General features: G+C 37.0%; 1 long non-coding RNA gene across 1 annotated transcript in view; it reads right to left on the reverse strand.

Moving 5' to 3' along the window:
• Nucleotides 1-17,260, reverse strand: part of LOC118551418 (uncharacterized) — a 108,373-nt gene that overhangs the window by 31,555 nt on the left and 59,558 nt on the right. The window contains exon 4 of the long non-coding RNA XR_013447498.1: nucleotides 16,291-16,375. This is a non-coding gene — a long non-coding RNA (uncharacterized LOC118551418). The remainder of the gene's footprint in view (nucleotides 1-16,290; nucleotides 16,376-17,260) is intronic.

The following is a 17,260-nucleotide window of genomic DNA, read 5'->3' on the forward strand; positions in this document are numbered from 1 at the left end:
CTAAGTTTTAACCAGTCAGGGAATTTTATGTTACCAGTGATAGTTATTTTATTTTTGTATGAATTTTGTTTAGGCCACAATATTTGGCTTTATTAACTCCTTATTCTTGCTATCTTAAATTCCTTACTATGTCTAATAGTATACTTGCCAAGATACTTAGCATGTAAAAAAAAGCAAGCAGACTTTTGATTTTTTTTTTTAAACAGCTTCATATTGAAGCCAAGACTTACCATAAACAAGTTGAGTGGCAGGCCTGGTATGCTGTGTCTTGTTACATAAAGCTATTGCCAGAATCTTAGTAAATATAATATTTAAAAAATGTGTCTTTGTCAACAAGACAATTGTAAATATCTATGCCCCTAACATAGGAGCAGCCAATTATATAAGCCAATTAATAACAAAAGCAAAGAAACACATCAACAACAATACAATAATAGTGGGGAACTTTAACACCCCCCCTCACTGAAATGGACAGATCGTCTAAGCAAAAGATCAACAAGGAAATAAAGACTTTAAATGACACACTGGACCAAATGGACTTCACAGACATATTTAGAATATTCCATCCCAAAGCAACGGAATACACATTCTTCTCTAGTGCCCATGGAACATTCTCCAGAATAGATCACATCCCAGGTCATAAATCAGGTCTCAACAGGTACCAAAAGATTGGGATCATTCCCTGCCTAATTTCAGACCACAATGCTTTGAAACTAGAACTCAATCACAAGAGGAAAGTCAGAAAGAACTCAAATACATGGAGGCTAAAGAGCATCATACTGAAGAATGAATGGGTCAACCAGGAAATTAAAGAAGAATTTAAAAAATTCATGGAAACCAATGAAAATGAAAACACAACTATTCAAAATCTTTGGGATGCAGCAAAGGCAGTCCTAAGAGGAAAGTATATAGCAATCAATACAAGCCTTTCTCAAGAAACAAGAAAGGTCTCAAGTACACAACCTAACCCTACACCTAAAGGAGCTGGAGAAAGAACAGCAAATAAAGCCTAAACCCAGCAGGAGAAGAGAAATAATAAAGATCAGAGCAGAAATCAATGAAATAGAAACTAAAAGAACAGTAGAACAGATCAACGAAACTAGGAGCTGCAGAAGAATGAAACTGGACCATTTCCTTACACCACATACAAAAATAGACTCAAAATGGATGAAAGGCCAAAATGTGAGACAAGAGTCCATCAAAATCCTTGAGGAGAACACAGGCAGCAACCTCTTCAACCCCAGCCGCAGCAACTTCTTCCTAGAAACATCACTAAAGGCAAGGGAAGCAAGGGCAAAAATGAACTATTGGGACTTCATCAAGATAAAAAGCTTTTGCAAAGCAAAGGAAACAGTCAACAAAACCAAAAGACAACCGACAGAATGGGAGAAGCTATTTGCAAATGACATATCAGATAAAGGGCTAGTATCCAAAATCTATAAAGAACTCATCAAACTCAACACCCAAAGAACAAAGAATCCAATCAAGAAATGGGCAGAAGACATGAACAGACATTTTTCCAAAGAAGACATCCAAATGGCCAACAGACACATGAAAAAGTGCTCAATATCGCTCGGCATCAGGGAAATCCAAATCAAAACCTCAATGAGATACCACCTCACACCAGTCAGAATGGCTAAAATTAACAAGTCAGGAAATGACAGATGTTGTTGAGGATGCGGAGAAAGGGGAACCCTCCTACACTGTTGGTGGGAATGCAAGCTGGTGCAGCCACTCTGGAAACAGTGTGGAGGTTCCTCAAAAAGTTGAAAATAGAGCTAACATATGATCCAGCAATTGCACCACTGGGTATTTACCCCAAAGATACAAAAGTAGGGATCTGAAAGGGTACGTGCACCCCGATGTTTATAGCAGCAATGTCCACAATAGCCAAACTGTGGAAAGAGCCAAGATGTCCACCGACAGATGAATGGATAAAGAAGAAGTGGTATATATACACAATGGAATATTATGCAGCCATCAAAAGGAATAAGATCTTGCCATTTGCAACGATGTGGATGGAACTGGAGGGTATTATGCTGAGCGAAATGTCAAACAGAGAAAGACATGTATCATATGACCTCACTGATACGAGGAATTCTTAATCTCAGGAAACAAACTGAGGGTTGCTGGAGTGGGGGGTTGGGTGGGAGGGATGGGGTGACTGGGTGATGGGACACTGGGGAGGGTATGTGCTCTGGTGAGTGCTGTGAATTGTGCAGGACTGTTGAATCTCAGATCTGTACCTCTGAAACAAATAATGCCATATATGTTAAGAAAAAAAAAAGAAGAAGAAGGTAGCAGGAGGGGAAGAATGAAGGGGGGGAAATCGGAGGGGGAGACGAACCATGAGAGACGATGGACTCTGAAAAACAAACTGAGGGTTCTAGAGGGGAGGGGGGTGGGAGGATGGGTTAGCCTGGTGATGGGTATTGAGGAGGGCACGTTCTGCATGGAGCACTGGGTGTTATGTACAAACAATGAATCATGGAACACTACATCTAAAACTAATGATGTAATGTATGGGGATTAACATAACAATAAAAAAATTTTTAAAAAAGTGTCTTTGTATATTCCTAACAAATTATGACAAGTTAAGTGAGAATTACATTATTGCTCTTCCTGTGTCATATTTTACTAAGATTTTTGTGCCTCATGTCTACTGCTGAATTGTTTACTAGTAATGTTAAAAGGAATTGATTAGTCATTTTCACTTTATATTTTAATATAATCAGATAAGATGAAATATAATTTAATGTACAATTTTGCCTGTTACAAAGGGTGTGCTAACTATAATGGTATATGCACAAAACATTTTGGCACGATAAAAGGCTGAATAGCTATTTTACTTAATAAAAAACATTAAAAACCCCACTGCTATAATTAGTATCTTTAGAGAGATAAGGTAGTAAACTTATGAAACAGTATGCAATAAAAAAGTATTACTTTAGGATCAATAGAGATTTTAGAAATTAAAAATATGATACAGAAAGGGGATGTCTGATAAAGAATCAATGATAAAGTAGAGAAAGTTCCCAAAAACTAGTAATAAAAAGAAATGGATTGTAGAAGAAAAAGTAAAAAACAACCAGAATGGGAAGAATAGAAAAAAATCATTTGAAGAAAATTGCTCAAAAATGAAGAACCTAAGCATTCAGATTTGAAAGGGCCCAGTGATGCCCAGCACAGAGAGTGAAGGAGGCCCAAATCAAGGCCTAACATGGTGAAATAATGAGAGTAAAGAGAACAGTGGGGGAAAGAGAAGACCCCAAAAGCTTACAGTGTTTAAATTAAAAAAAAAAGAATCAAAATGGCATTAGATTTCTCAGGAGGAACACTGCAAGCCAAAAGACATGGCAATGTCTCCAATATTCTGTGGAAAAATAATTTGCAGCTTAGACTTCTATGCTTAGTTATTAAACAAGGTACAGGTAGAATAAAAATAAATTTTAGGTGTGTGTGATGGTTAATTCTGTATGTCAACTTGGTTGGGCCACAGTGCCTAGATATGTGGTCAAACATTATTCTGGATGTTTCTATGATGGTGTTTTTGGCTGAGATTAAAATTTAAATCAGTGCACTCTGAGTAAAGCAGGTAGCCTTGCATAATGTGGGTGGGCCTCATCCAATCAGTTGATGATCTGAGCAGAAGAAAAGACTGACCTCCCTTGAGCAAGAGGGAATTCTGCAGCAGATGACTGCCTCTTAGACTTGAACTGCAACATTGGCTCCTTCCTGGGTCTCCAGCCTGACAAACCTTGGACTTTACGGCATTAGGTCTTCTCTGGGTCTCTATTCTGCCAGCTCACAGAACTTGGACTTGCCAGCCTCCATAGTCACATGAGCCAATTTCTTAAAATAAATATCTTTATATATATATATACACACACTTCCTATTGGTTCTGTTTCTCTAGAGAATCCTAATAAACAGTTTATCAAAAATTTCACTTTCCATGCATTGGAAGAATGCATTGCACCCAATCATGAGAGTAGACAAAGAGAGAAAGACACTGCATCCAGGACATAAGGGACTCAACAGAGCTGAGCACATGAGGGAATTCCTAGGCTAAAGGGAAAGAAAGTGCCCATGATGAGACAGCTGTACCACAAACCAGAGAACAACTAGTTCATCAGGAACAGAGGTGGGGGCTCCAGAGAGGATGTCCAAGTCAGAGAGAGAGCAAGAGAGACAGGGAAGAAGGAGAAAGAACTCATAGACAATGGAAGGCTTGACTGTGTGGAGAAGTGGAGAGTTTGGGGAAAAATTAGTGATAGATACAAAGAAAGTAAGCAACTGAGAAAAAGGATAATGACCTCCTGAGAAAATAAAAAGCAATGTAAGAAAGGATAAGTATTCACAGTATACTACATAGTTGGGTCAGTGGTTATACAGTAAACATCAAATTGTAATCATACCAAAAACTATGACTGAGAAATTGGAAAAAATGGGGAAATGGGAAATGGGGAAAATGATCTTTCAAAGTAGAAGGTCAATAGATAGTATCTAAAATTTAGAAAATCAAATATTGGTATAAGGTTTGTTTTGTTTTGTTTTTTGAGAAATGAAGGTAAATACTAGGAAAAAAACAAGCTAAAAAAATAGCTAAAGGAATTGAAAGTGGTTGCCTCCTAGAAAATAACTGAGTATCTGTAGGGATGGGACAGAAAACAACCTTTTTAAAATTATAAGTCTCATAGAATTATTTTAATCTTTTAATAAAGATAACACTTATGTATAGATTTCATAAAAATAAAGCTAACATATAAAATTAAAATTAATTAGAAAGATAAGAAAAAACAACATTCATTACATACGTTGCTATGGTGTCATCTTATTGTAAGAGGCAAGAGTCTGCTTTTTTCCTGTTTGCTGGCCCAATTTTGTAGCTTCTTTAGTCTTAAAATAGAATGTTTGGGTTTAATGACAAGATAACAAATTTTAAAGTATTTTTAGAAGATTATTAGGAAACCATGTCCACATTAATGTAGAGTGGATATTACACATGCTTCTTCATCCATTGACTGTTCAAATTTAACAACACAGAAAAAATTTAAAAGTAGACAGTAGCCCACTGGTCAGATATGACTTACAGATATAATTTACGTAGCTTGCATAGTTTTCTAGAAAAAAATTAAAATTAGTACCTGTATTTAACATGTGGAAGATTTAGCATAAAAATTTTAACCATTGGCTTCTCCCAGAGAATTGTAAAATTTGACTACTTTGGGTTCACACTCCCTCATGGCCACACTGGCAGAAGCTGAATGAGGGACAAGGTAAATTAAGATTCATTCACATGCCATTGTATAAAAGAGTAATGAAGCTCTTAATGCAATGAAAAAATATACACAAACATATATTAATATGTTAAAAAAACCATGAAGATAGAGAATATTGCATGTAGTATGCTACCATTGGGTAAAAAAGGAAAATATTAAGTTTATATATCTACCGGAACATGTACAGAATAGCTCTGCAAGCACACACAAGCAATAGGTAACATCTGAAGACAGTGTGTGGTATCTGGGACACAGGATGAAGGGAGATCTTTTTACTTTTTGTAACTGTTGAATACTGAACTATGTGAATACACCTTCAAAAAAAGTAAAAGAAGTACTTAAAAAATTCAGAATTTCTTAGCTCCAGAAATACAAGTATATACATGAATATGACTATATAACTTAGAAATATGAATCTATTTTTATATATATTCTTTATAGTATATATTCAAATGAATATGTAAATATCTTTCCCCTCCTGATTGAATGTTTTATTCTCATTCCACCATTAGAAGACAGGAGATATATAAAATTAATTCTGTCTTGCACTTAAAAACATAATCCTGAAAACCCCCAACTCTTTCACCAAGATTTCCCCTGTTCTTTTTTGGATCTTTATATGCACTGCTGAAGAGATTCCTTCTATGCCTATACAATTAAATTACCCAAAGAAATATTAGAGACACTAAATTACTGAATCTATATAGTGTTAGTTCCTGAGAAATTAAGAGTTAAAAATACCTATTTTCAAAGGCAAATACAGAACAGTTTAATAATCTAATGAAAGAATTTTTAGTATTCTCTCTACTTGCATTTAAGTATATCTTTGTTATACCAGATTACCAATTATTTTTTTCCACTTGTATGTACTATATTAGTAACTAGAAAGCCTCTTCTTTGGATTGAGATGCTCAAAGATGTCATACAGAATGATGATCCTAGTTTCCTTCTGCTGATGTTTGACCTTTTCCTAATCCTTTTAATTCTTTGATTTCAATTCCAATTAAATGGAACTCTCGCATATCTCAAAGGTAAGTGAGTGGCTGGATCTGTACCGACTGAATCAGTCTTATTTTATACAAGTCCAGAAGGTGGGCAGAAGTGGGAGACATGCACACAAGTACTTTCCAGGGACCAATGCTAAGGTGGCTGAACAACACAGCCATCTGCTCAGTGAACTGGAGTACCACTGCAGTATTCGAAGAGATCCCAGTGTAAAGATCAAGGACAGTAGCAGACGTGGGGAGAGTCCATTTTGGCAGAAGATCTGAAGGGCTCCATAGAGAAAAGTAGATAAAGAATAAATGAAGCTAAAGAATTTCATCTTCACCTAATTTTTTATTTGTTTGTCCCTTATAGCAAGGTTAAGGTCTCTATTTTTAATTTTTATTTCTTTCATGTCACAGTTTAATTTCTGTTAAAAAGACATCAAAGAATAAAGAGGCAGAGCAATATTTATCTAAATGGGATGATGACTTTTAAAATTGAAATGACAGTGATAATAGCTATATTAATTTTCTGAAACTTTTAGGTTTGCAACATTTTTCTTGATGAAGACCATAATAGTATCATAATAGTATTTTTACAAGTAAGTAGCTATTATGAAGAATGACCCTAATATTTTAACACTTGATATGATCAGTGAAAAGGAATAGCAAAGTATTACCAGAGACAGATGTTCAAAACAGCTAAATATGCTTATAGTGTCTTTTAAAATCAAAGTTGTAAAGGAGATAGATGAGCATAAGAAGCCATTAAAGTATGCTGGGTCATTAAAGATTATTAAAACCGGTATCTTTTCCCAACCTCTTACCTAACTTTTTTGAGCTCCTAAACTTCTATACAATAAGCTGTTACTTTTGACTAGAACACTTTCTGTCTTAGATGAAAAGGAGCATAGCATAGTGGTTATTTAACAACGTAGGTTCAGGAGAAAGATTGCCCAGGTCCTAATTCTAGCAGCACTATTTATAAGCTCTCTGATTTTGGGAAATATCCTTATTCATCCTTTCAGGGGCTGTTTCCTCATGGGGGAAGTGGAGATGAAAACAGTAAACTACCTAATAGATTTATTAGAAAGATTAAGTGTAATAACAACTAATTTAAAATGGTATATTGTAATCACTTAATAAATATTAAAATTGCTGCAGCTGCACCCAAAAGAGTTCTTGAATTTTTGTGGTGTACTTTATAGCAAAGATGTGCCCAACTTCCCACCTTCTGGAGGGCAGAATAAAGGTGATTAAGCTATAAAAAAAAGTTAATCTGCTGCTTTATAACCATACTAATGGGAAAACAGTTGGCCCCCATAGATAACTTCTGTGGCTGATAAAATTCTAGTGTTAGAGTTTTTATTGACAAAGATCCTTTTTACAGAAGCGATGTTGATTTTGCTTCTTCCAGAAACGTTGCTTCTGTATACCCCAAGGAATTTTGGCTATATTGAGTTTGCAATAACATTAACTGTTCAGAGCTAGAGTGTAATAGTTGTTGGCAAGCAAGAAAAGTTGTGATTTTGTAGATCATCTAGTTTTACTCATTACTTGGGTAGGAGCCATATTCTTTTGTGACTTTCTACATCCTAAACAGAAGCAGAACTAACTTGGACATTGTTTTATTGGATAATTTTTATGCTCCCGTGTCTCTCTCCTTTAATCCTAGAAGTCCTATTTTCTCACATGTGTCAGTTCAATTTTTTTTCAGTATTTTTCTCTTTGTTCTTCTTTTTAAATAAATTTAATAATAAATTTCTAGTAGTTTATGGACCCTTTCTTCTATAATCAGCTATTAAGGCCAGCCAGTAATTTTTTCATATTATATAATGTACTTTTTAGTTCTAGAATTTCCATTTGGTTCTTTTTCAGTAGATTCTATTTCTCTGCTTACATTTTAAATGTGTTTATCTATTATAAATATATTTTCCTTAATGTTCTTCAGCATAGTTAAAATAACTGCTTTAAAATCCTTGTCTGCCAATTTCAGTATCCGGGTCAACTTAGGTCAGAATCCATTGAAAGTATTCTCTCTTGAGTATGATCACACTTGCCTCTTTCTTCATATGTCTAATAATTATAGATAGTATCCTAGACATTGTCAATTGAAAAGACTCTAGATTGTGTTTTATTCCTCTGAAAAGTATTCATTTTGTTGTTGTTTTAACAGGCAGTTAAGTTGGCTGAACTAAATCTGCAAATTTTGTAATTCCTGCATAGGCAACAAGTGAATACCAATTGTGCATACATAGTTCAGGGAATCAGCCATAATTCTGGACAAATTTTAGACACAGAATTTAGAATTCTTTCCTGTATCTCTCCCCTTTTCTGAATATCCTTCCTCATTTTCCAGTTACTATGGTCACACCAAATTCTGTCTTCTGGATTTCTTTTTTTTTTTTTTATTTAATTTAATTTTATTATGTTATATTAGTCCCCATACAATACATCATTAGTTTTTGATGTAGCGATCCATGATTCATTGCTAGAAAGACTCTTTTTTTTTTAACTGAAGATTTAGTCACCTTTCTTGGAGTTTATTGGAGGCTGCCCTCAGGCAAAATAAGTATATAAATTAAAATTTTTAAATGAAACAAGTATAAAAAAATGAAAAACTGGAGTTCTGGTTCAAGACAGTGATGTAGAAGGATCCTGAATTCACCTCTTCCCACAAACACACTGAATTTACAGCTACATGTGGACCACTTTGTTATGAAAAAATCCCCAAACTAGCTGATTGACACCTACATATAGGGTGAATGAGAAAAAACCCTCATCAAAGTGGGTAGGAGATACAATCTTTGCTTCTTTTTTTTTTTAATTGAAGTATAGTTGACAGACAATGTTACATTAGTTTTAGGTGTACAACACAGTTGTTTGACAAGTTTATATGTTATTAGGTTGTTATGCTATGCTCATCACAAGTGTAGCTACCACCTGTCACCATATAACACTATTACAATACCATTGACTATATTCCCTATGTTGTACCTTTTATCCCTGTGACTTATTCATTACATAACTGGAAGCCTATATAGTTGAGACACAATCTCTATAAACACCATCCCCAGAGCATCAACCCACAACTGGGAGGGAACTCACAACACCAATTTCTCTCCAAAGAGTAAAGGGCTGGAACCTTACATCTGTACTTTTAAGACCTGCACCTGAGAGACAAACCCCCCAAATATCTAGCTTTGCAAACCAATGGAACTTGTGTCCATGAGACCCACAAGGCTATAGCAAACTGAGAAACAGTTCTTAAAATTTCCCTAGGACTCGCCCATCTCAGGGCCCAGCACAGAGGCAAGCAATCAAAAAGTGCCCAGACTTTCTGGGAAAAGGCTTATTTGCTTATCTTATAGTATTGAGCTGGGAGGCAGGCATCTAATTTAACATATATCTAGAGGCCTACTGAGGTGCCTTCTGGGTACAGAGGCCAGTGGGTGCCATTTTTGCACTCTCTTTCTGCTTTGCTCCAACTTGCGATTATCTCTAGGAGTTTTACACTCCTAGAAGAAAACACAGGGGGTAAGCTATTAACATTGGTCTTGGTGATAATTTTTTAGACTTGACAACAAAAGCGAAGGTAACAATAGCAAAAATAAATAAGTTTGACTACAACAAATAAAAGAACTTATCAATGGCAAAAGAAATGATAAACAGAATGAAAAGACAACCTATGGAATGGGAAAAAATATATGCAAACCACATATCTGCTATGGTGCTAATTAATCCAAAATACATAAAGAACTCATAAAACTCAATAGCAAAAACCCAATTTGATTAAAAAATGAGCAGAGGATCTGAATAGACATTTTTCCAAAGAAGACACATAGATGACCAACAGGTACATGGAATGGTGCTTAGCATCACTAATGAACGGGAAAATGCAAATCAAAACCACAGTGAAATATCACTTCACACCACTTAGAATAGCTAATATCAAAACAGATAAGAAATAACAAGTGTTAGGAAAGATGTGGGAAAGGGAATCTTCATACGCTGTTGTGGATTTATAGGCATACCTTGGAGACATTATGGATTCAGTTCCAGACCACAGCAATAAAGCAAATACTGTAATAAAACAATGAAGTTTTGGTTTCCCAGCATACACAAAAGTTATGTTTACACTATACTATAGTCTATTAAGTGTGCAATAGCATTATGTCTAAAAATTATATATATATACCTTAATTAAAAAATACTTTATTATTAAAAAGTGCTAACCATCATCAGAGTTTTCAGCAAGTCATAATCTTTTTGCTGGTGAAGGATTTTGCCTTCATGTTGATGAAGTTTGCTGGTTGCTGAAGGTTGGGGTGGCGGTGGCAATTTCTTAAGACAACAATGCAGTTTACTGAGTTTACTGACTCTTCTTTCCATAAACCATTTCTCTGTAGCTATCTGATAACATTTTACCCACAGTAGAACTTGTTTCCAATGTAGAGTCAGTCCTCTTAAAAACACTGCCACTGTTTCATCAACTCAGTTTATGTAATATTCTAAATCCTTTGTTGTCATTTCAATAATCTTCACAGGATCTCCACCATGAGCAGATTCCATTTTTAGAAACCACCTTCTTGGGGCACCTGGGTGGCTCAGTCGTTAAGCGTCTGCCTTCAGCTCAGGTCATAATCCCAGAGTCCTGGGATCGAGCCCCGCATTGGGCTCCCTGCTCAGTGGGAAGCCTGCTTCTCCCTCTCCCACTCCCCCTGCTTGTGTTCCTCTCTCTCTCTGTGTCTCTCTCTGTCAAATAAATACAATCTTTAAATGAAAGAAAGAAAGAAAGAAAGAAAGAAAGAAAGAAAGAAAGAAAGAAACAAAGAAAGAAGAAAGAAAGAAAGAAAGAAGGAAAGAAACAAAGAAAGAAAGAAAGAAAGAAAGAAAGAAAGAAAAAAGAAAGAAAAGAAAGAAACCACCTTCTTATAGGTAATTAATAGTACATTTATCATGATGAGCACCAAGTAATTTGTAGAATTGTTCAATCATTATATTGTACACCTGAAACTAATATAACACTATATGTTAATTATACTTCAATTAAAAAAAAAGGAACCACTTTCTTTGCTCATCCATAAGAAGCAACTCTTCATCCATTCAAATTTTATCACAAGCTGCAGCAATTCAGTCACATCTTCAGGCTCCAGTTATAATTCAAGTTCTCTTGCTATTTCCATCACATCTGCTGTTACTTCCTCCACTGAAGCCTTGAACCCCTCAATGTCATCCATGGGGGTTGGAATAACTCCTGTTAATGTTGATATTTGGACCTCTTCCCATGAATTTGTAATGTTCTTAACCATCTAGAATGGTGAATCCTTTCCAGAAGGTGTTCAATTTACTTTGTCCAGATCCATCAGAGGAATTGCTAACTATAGTACCTATTCCCTTAAAAATGTATTTCTTAAATAATAAGACTTGAAAGATGAAATTACTCCTTGATCCATGGGCTGCAGAATGATTGTTGTTATTAGCAGGTACGAAAACACCTTGATCTTTTATATCTCCACCAGAGCTCTTGGATGACCAGGTACATTGTCAGTGAGCAGCCATATTTTGAAAGGAATCTTTTTTTTTCTGAGCAGTAGGTCTCAACAGTGGGCACTGGGTGTTATACGAAAACAATGAATCGTGGATCACTACACCAAAAACTAATGATGTATTGTATGGTGACTAACATAACATAATAAAATAAAATAAAATTTTAAAAAACAGTGGGCTTAAAATATTAAGTAAACCATATTGTAGATATATGTGCTGTCATCCAGGCTTTGTTGTTCCATTTATAGAGCACAGGCAGATCTAGCATAATTCTTAAGGGCCCTAGTATTTTCAGAATGGTCAATGAACACTGGCTTCAACTTAAAGTCACCAGTTGCATTAGCCCCTAATAAGAGAGTCAGTCTGTTCTTTGAAGCTTTGAAGCCAGGCATTGACTTATCCCCTTAGCTGTGAAAACCAAAGATGGCATCTTCTTCTAATAGAAGGTTGTTCCATCTCCATTGAAAATATGTTGTTTAGTGTAGCCACCCTTGTTAATTATCTTAGCTAGATCTTCTGGAGAACTTGGTGCAGCTTCCACACCAACACTTGCTGCTTCCCCTTGCACTTTGATGTTATGGAGACAGCCTTTTTCCTTAAACCTCATGAACCAACCTCTGCTAGCTTCAAACTTTTCTTCTGCAGCTTCTTCATGTCTCTCAGCCTTCAAATAATTGAAGAGAGTTAGGGCCTTGCTCTAGGATTAGGCTTTGGCTTAAGGAAATGTGTCTGGTTTGATCTTCTATCCAGACCATTCAAACTCTCTCCATATCAGCAGTAAGACAGTTTTGCTTTCTTATCATTTATGTGTTCACTGGAGTAGCACTCTTAATTTCCTTCAAGAGCTTTTCCTTTGCATTCACAACTTGGCTAACTGTTTGGTGCAAGAGGCCTAGCTTTTGATCCATCTTGGCTTTTGACATGCCTTCCTCACTAAGCTTTTGACTTAACGTGTGACTCTCCCTTTCACTTGAACACCTAGAGGCCATTGCAGGGTTATTAAGTGGCCTAATTTCTATATTGTTGTGTCTCAGGAAATAGGAGGCTACAGGAGAAGAGAGATGGGGAAACAGCCAGTTGGTGGAGCAGTCAGAACATATGTACCATTTCTTAACTTCACTGTCTTATATGGGTGCAATTCATGGTGCCCTAAAACAATTATAATAGTAACATCAACGTCCACTGATTACAGGTCACCACAACAATAATGAAAAATTTTGAAATATTGTGAGAATTACCAAAAATGTGACCAGAGACATAAAGTGAAAAAATGCTGTTGGAAAAATGGCTGCAATAGACTTGTTCGACACAGGGTTGCCATAAACCCTCAATTTGTGAAAAATGCGCAATCTGTGAAGCACAGTAAAGCAAAGTGGAACAAAACAAAGTAAACCTGTACTAGTGAATTTTACTCATTCATATGTTTGTACAATGTTAATCAGCATCCTTTTATTTCAGCTTCAAGAATGCCCTTAGCATTTCTTGTGAGACAGGTGTAGTGGAGATGAACCCCTTCAGCTTTTTTTGTTTGGGAAAGTCTTTCTCTTTCATTTCTGAAGACAGTTTTGCTGGGTATAGCATTTTGTCGATAGTTTTTTTTAAATACTTTGAATATATCTTCCTACCCTCTCCTGGCTTGCAAAGTTTCTGTCGAGAAATACACTTACAGTCTTACAGGGACAAACTTGAATTGTTCCTTTATAGTTCTGTTTTTGACTTTTGACAATTTAATTATAATGGGTCTCTATATAGCGCTTATTGGATTCAACCGACTTGAAATCTTTGGGCCTCATGAATGTGGATGTCCATTTCTCTCCCCAAGTTTGGGAAGTTTTTAGCTATTATTTCTTTAATTAAACTTTCTGCTCCTTTCTTTTTCTCTTCTCCTTCTGGGACTTCAATAATGAATAGATTGTTTCCATTAATGGTATGCCATAATTCGTGTACACTTCTTCATTTTTTTTCATTCTTTTTTTCCTGTTTGCTCCTCTGACCGGATACTTCAAATGACCTACCTTTTAGTTCACTGATTCTTCTGCTCGGCCAAGTCTATTGTTGAAGATATCTTTGGAATTATTTAGTTCAGTCACGTATTCTTTGGCTCTAGGATTTTTGGTTTTGTTTTTGATAATTTCTATTTCTTTGTTGATCTTATTTTTCTCATGCATTGTTTTCCTAATTTTGTTTAGTTGTCTATGTGTTCTTGTAGTTGTAAGAGAATAATTCTAAATTCTTTGACAGTTCATAGATCTCCATTTCTTTATGGTCAGTTATTGGAGCTTTATTAATTTCCTTTGGTGGTACATTTCCCTGATTATTCATGTTCCTTGTGGCCTTACATTGGTGCCCACACATTTGAGGAAGTAAGCACCTCTTTCAGTCTTTACAGATTGGCTTCAACAGGCAAACCCTTTCAACAATCTCTTTTTCCAGAGACTCTGGGTGGGCTGCCTGGGGGTGTCTATGGTCAGGATTGACGCTGGATTGCTTGATCTCTCAAGTCTTGTGCCTCAATGAGAAGGTAGGCATGCCTGGTGCTTGGGAACATAGGGACCAGCCTGGTGGCTGGGTCATTGGTGATGGGCCTAGGACTTGGGTCTGTGTGGGCAGACCTGTACCTGGTTCCATAGGGGCTAATCAAGAACTAGGGACAACTGGGGTGGGTGCAGAATGTGAGTCCACAGGGACTGGCCTGGTACTGAGAGGGGCTAGCTTGGAAGCTGGGGTCATGGAGGCTTCTAGGGAAGCCTGGGGCCTGGGGCTGTGGGAGTAGGCCTATAGCCTGAGGCCTTGGGGACTGACTTGGAGGTTAGTTCTGTTGGGTTGATCTGTCACTGGGTGGGCTGGGACCCTAGGTCTGTAGGGACTAGCCTGACGCTGTGGTGAACCCGGGGTCTGGTGCTGTGGGTGCTGGTCTGGTGCTGAGGTTAGCCGAATTCCTGTACCCATGGTAGTTGGCACTGGGTCTGGCTGACAGTCTAAGTTCATGATCCTGGCCTGGAGTCTGGGTTCACATGGGCTAACTGGAACCTAGGATAACGGGAACTGTCTAGCACTGAGATGCACTTGGAACCCAGGTTAGTGGGAGCCTGGTGCCATGAGAGCTGCCTGAGGCAGTGGGAAGCAGTTAGTTATGGTTTGATCTGGGAGCCTGGTTCCATGGAAGCTACTTGGGGCCACTGGATCTGGTCAGTGCCTGAGTTGACTAGACCAGGTGCCTGGGGCCACAGGAGCTACCTGGGGCTGCTGTAACCAGCTGGCACTGGGTTGGATGAGGAGCCTGGGTTTGCTGAACCTTCTGGGAGCTTAGTGCCATGGAAGCCATCTAGGGTTGCAGAAGCCACTGGGGCTGCTAGATCTTGCAGGTGTCAGGTGAGCTGGGAGCCTAGGTTGCTGGGAACCCTCAGGGAGCCACTTATAGTCTTGGGAGTCGGCCTGGTGCCAGAGCAGGCTGACTTGGGTCCTTGGTGAAGTCAGAACTCACTTCACTCTCCTCTCATGGGGAGGGTCTCTCTCTTCATGCTGGTCAATATGAGCTCATGGAAGGGGTGATGGGGGTAATGTGAATCTATCTTTTCTAATTGTCACAATGCATCTTTTTCTTATTCTGTGTTTCACTCAGGTGCTGTAATCCTTCACCTGGAATCCTTGGTTCTTGTGAAGGTATTTTTACCTGCAGACAGTTGTTCAAATTGATGTTGGTGGGGAGGGACATTGCTGCCATTTTGCTGTCTTCACTCTCAAACATTTTACTTTTATTGTAAAAGTATTTACTTTTATTTAAAAAACCATTATGAAAGATGCTAAGTGCACAAAACAAAATTGCTGTGCCACAGGAAAAAATGCAGAGGAGAAATCTAACTCTAAAAAGAAACCATCACTTCACGTTAAAGGGAAACTTGATTTTTCTGAAACATAAATCCCTCCACAGTGTTGGACACGACAGCTGTGAACTTCTAATTTAAGGACTCTTGGCAAATGTGTTTCTCCAGCTATGAGAGACATGTCCTGCCAATATTTGAAGACCAGGAGAGTAAGATACAGGGTAAATAAAAATAGGACAGATTTTGATATAATTTATCCCATCCTTATCTATATAATTGAATCCTATTAATGCCCAAATATTTTATGTTTTTCACCTCTACTAGATGTTTGCTTCCCATTCTCTGACCATTTCATTTGTTCATAACTTTAAACATACTGTTTCCTCTTACCTAGAATGCCCTCCAGACACTCAGTATAATTCACTTTCTGTAATACCCAGGGTACTCACATCAAACCCATTCAGATCAATAATAATTCCACTCTGTTAACAATTTGTGTAATTTATGTTAATTATCCAGCATGAACCCTATAAACACTGGAAAATTTCATAGGCCCCACATGATAATAGTTGTTTTTCTAGTTTTTCTTGATTGGGAAAATAATGATATTCATTGATAAGTAAATTAGTAAAAGGACCCCCATGAAATACCTTTGTGGTTCTTCAGGGTCCTGCATCTATAGGTTGGAAAATGGTTTGAACACTTATGCCACATATTTCTTTTTCTAGTGTTTTCCTGTGAAGATATAATTTCTCAATTAGATTTTATTTCCATAAAATAATAATTGTAGTTTGGACTATTTTATTACCTATATTCTCAGTACGGTATAGATAATTATTATTTGCTGAACAAGGGAGATGACAATTCACCTGAATTTCTTATATTGCTATATAGCTATGTAGATAGTAATACACTCAACTAATAATGTTATGTGGGCTAAACATACTTTATAGAAGCTAACATAACATGTAACTTGACAGACTCAAGGTAAGGAAGTCCTTGACAAGGCACCAGAATACACTCCTGCCAGTACTTTTCAAATTTTGAGAGGCATACAAATCACTTGGAACTTTTGTTGAAATGCAGATTCTGATTCAGTCAATAGGGAGAGAGACTGGAAAATTCTCAGAAGATGATATTGCTGGTCTGTGTACCACACTTTGAGTAGCAAGGCTCTGGTCCACCTGAATTCAGGTGACTTCATTTCCACAGCACCTACATAGAGTTCTTTACTGAGACATCAGGGGAAAAAATGTTAAGAATCAAATGCCAGTCTGGGTTGCTATATAGATTTAGTTAACAGTTAACAGTGTTTCAGTTAACTAGCAAGATATCTAAGTAATGTTTCCTGATGATTTAATGACCTTATTTTCTCATTCTCATCATTCTCTTTTGCACTGTTCTCTTCTGTCCAGAGCTTTCTGCACCTTTCCTTCCTTCCTTCCCTTCTTTTTTTCTTTCTTTTCTTCTTCTTCTTCTTTTTTTTTTTTGAGTTGCATGTGGCTCTCTCTGGCTACAGGGACCCAAAAACTACTGGCTTGTTATTCAATGGCTAATTATTGTAGGACAATTTCTTTCTATACTTATCTGTGAAATATACACTTATCTGTGAATCATACC

This window comes from Halichoerus grypus, chromosome 5 (assembly GCF_964656455.1).
Source record: "Halichoerus grypus chromosome 5, mHalGry1.hap1.1, whole genome shotgun sequence".
NCBI classification, from domain to species: domain Eukaryota; kingdom Metazoa; phylum Chordata; class Mammalia; order Carnivora; family Phocidae; genus Halichoerus; species Halichoerus grypus.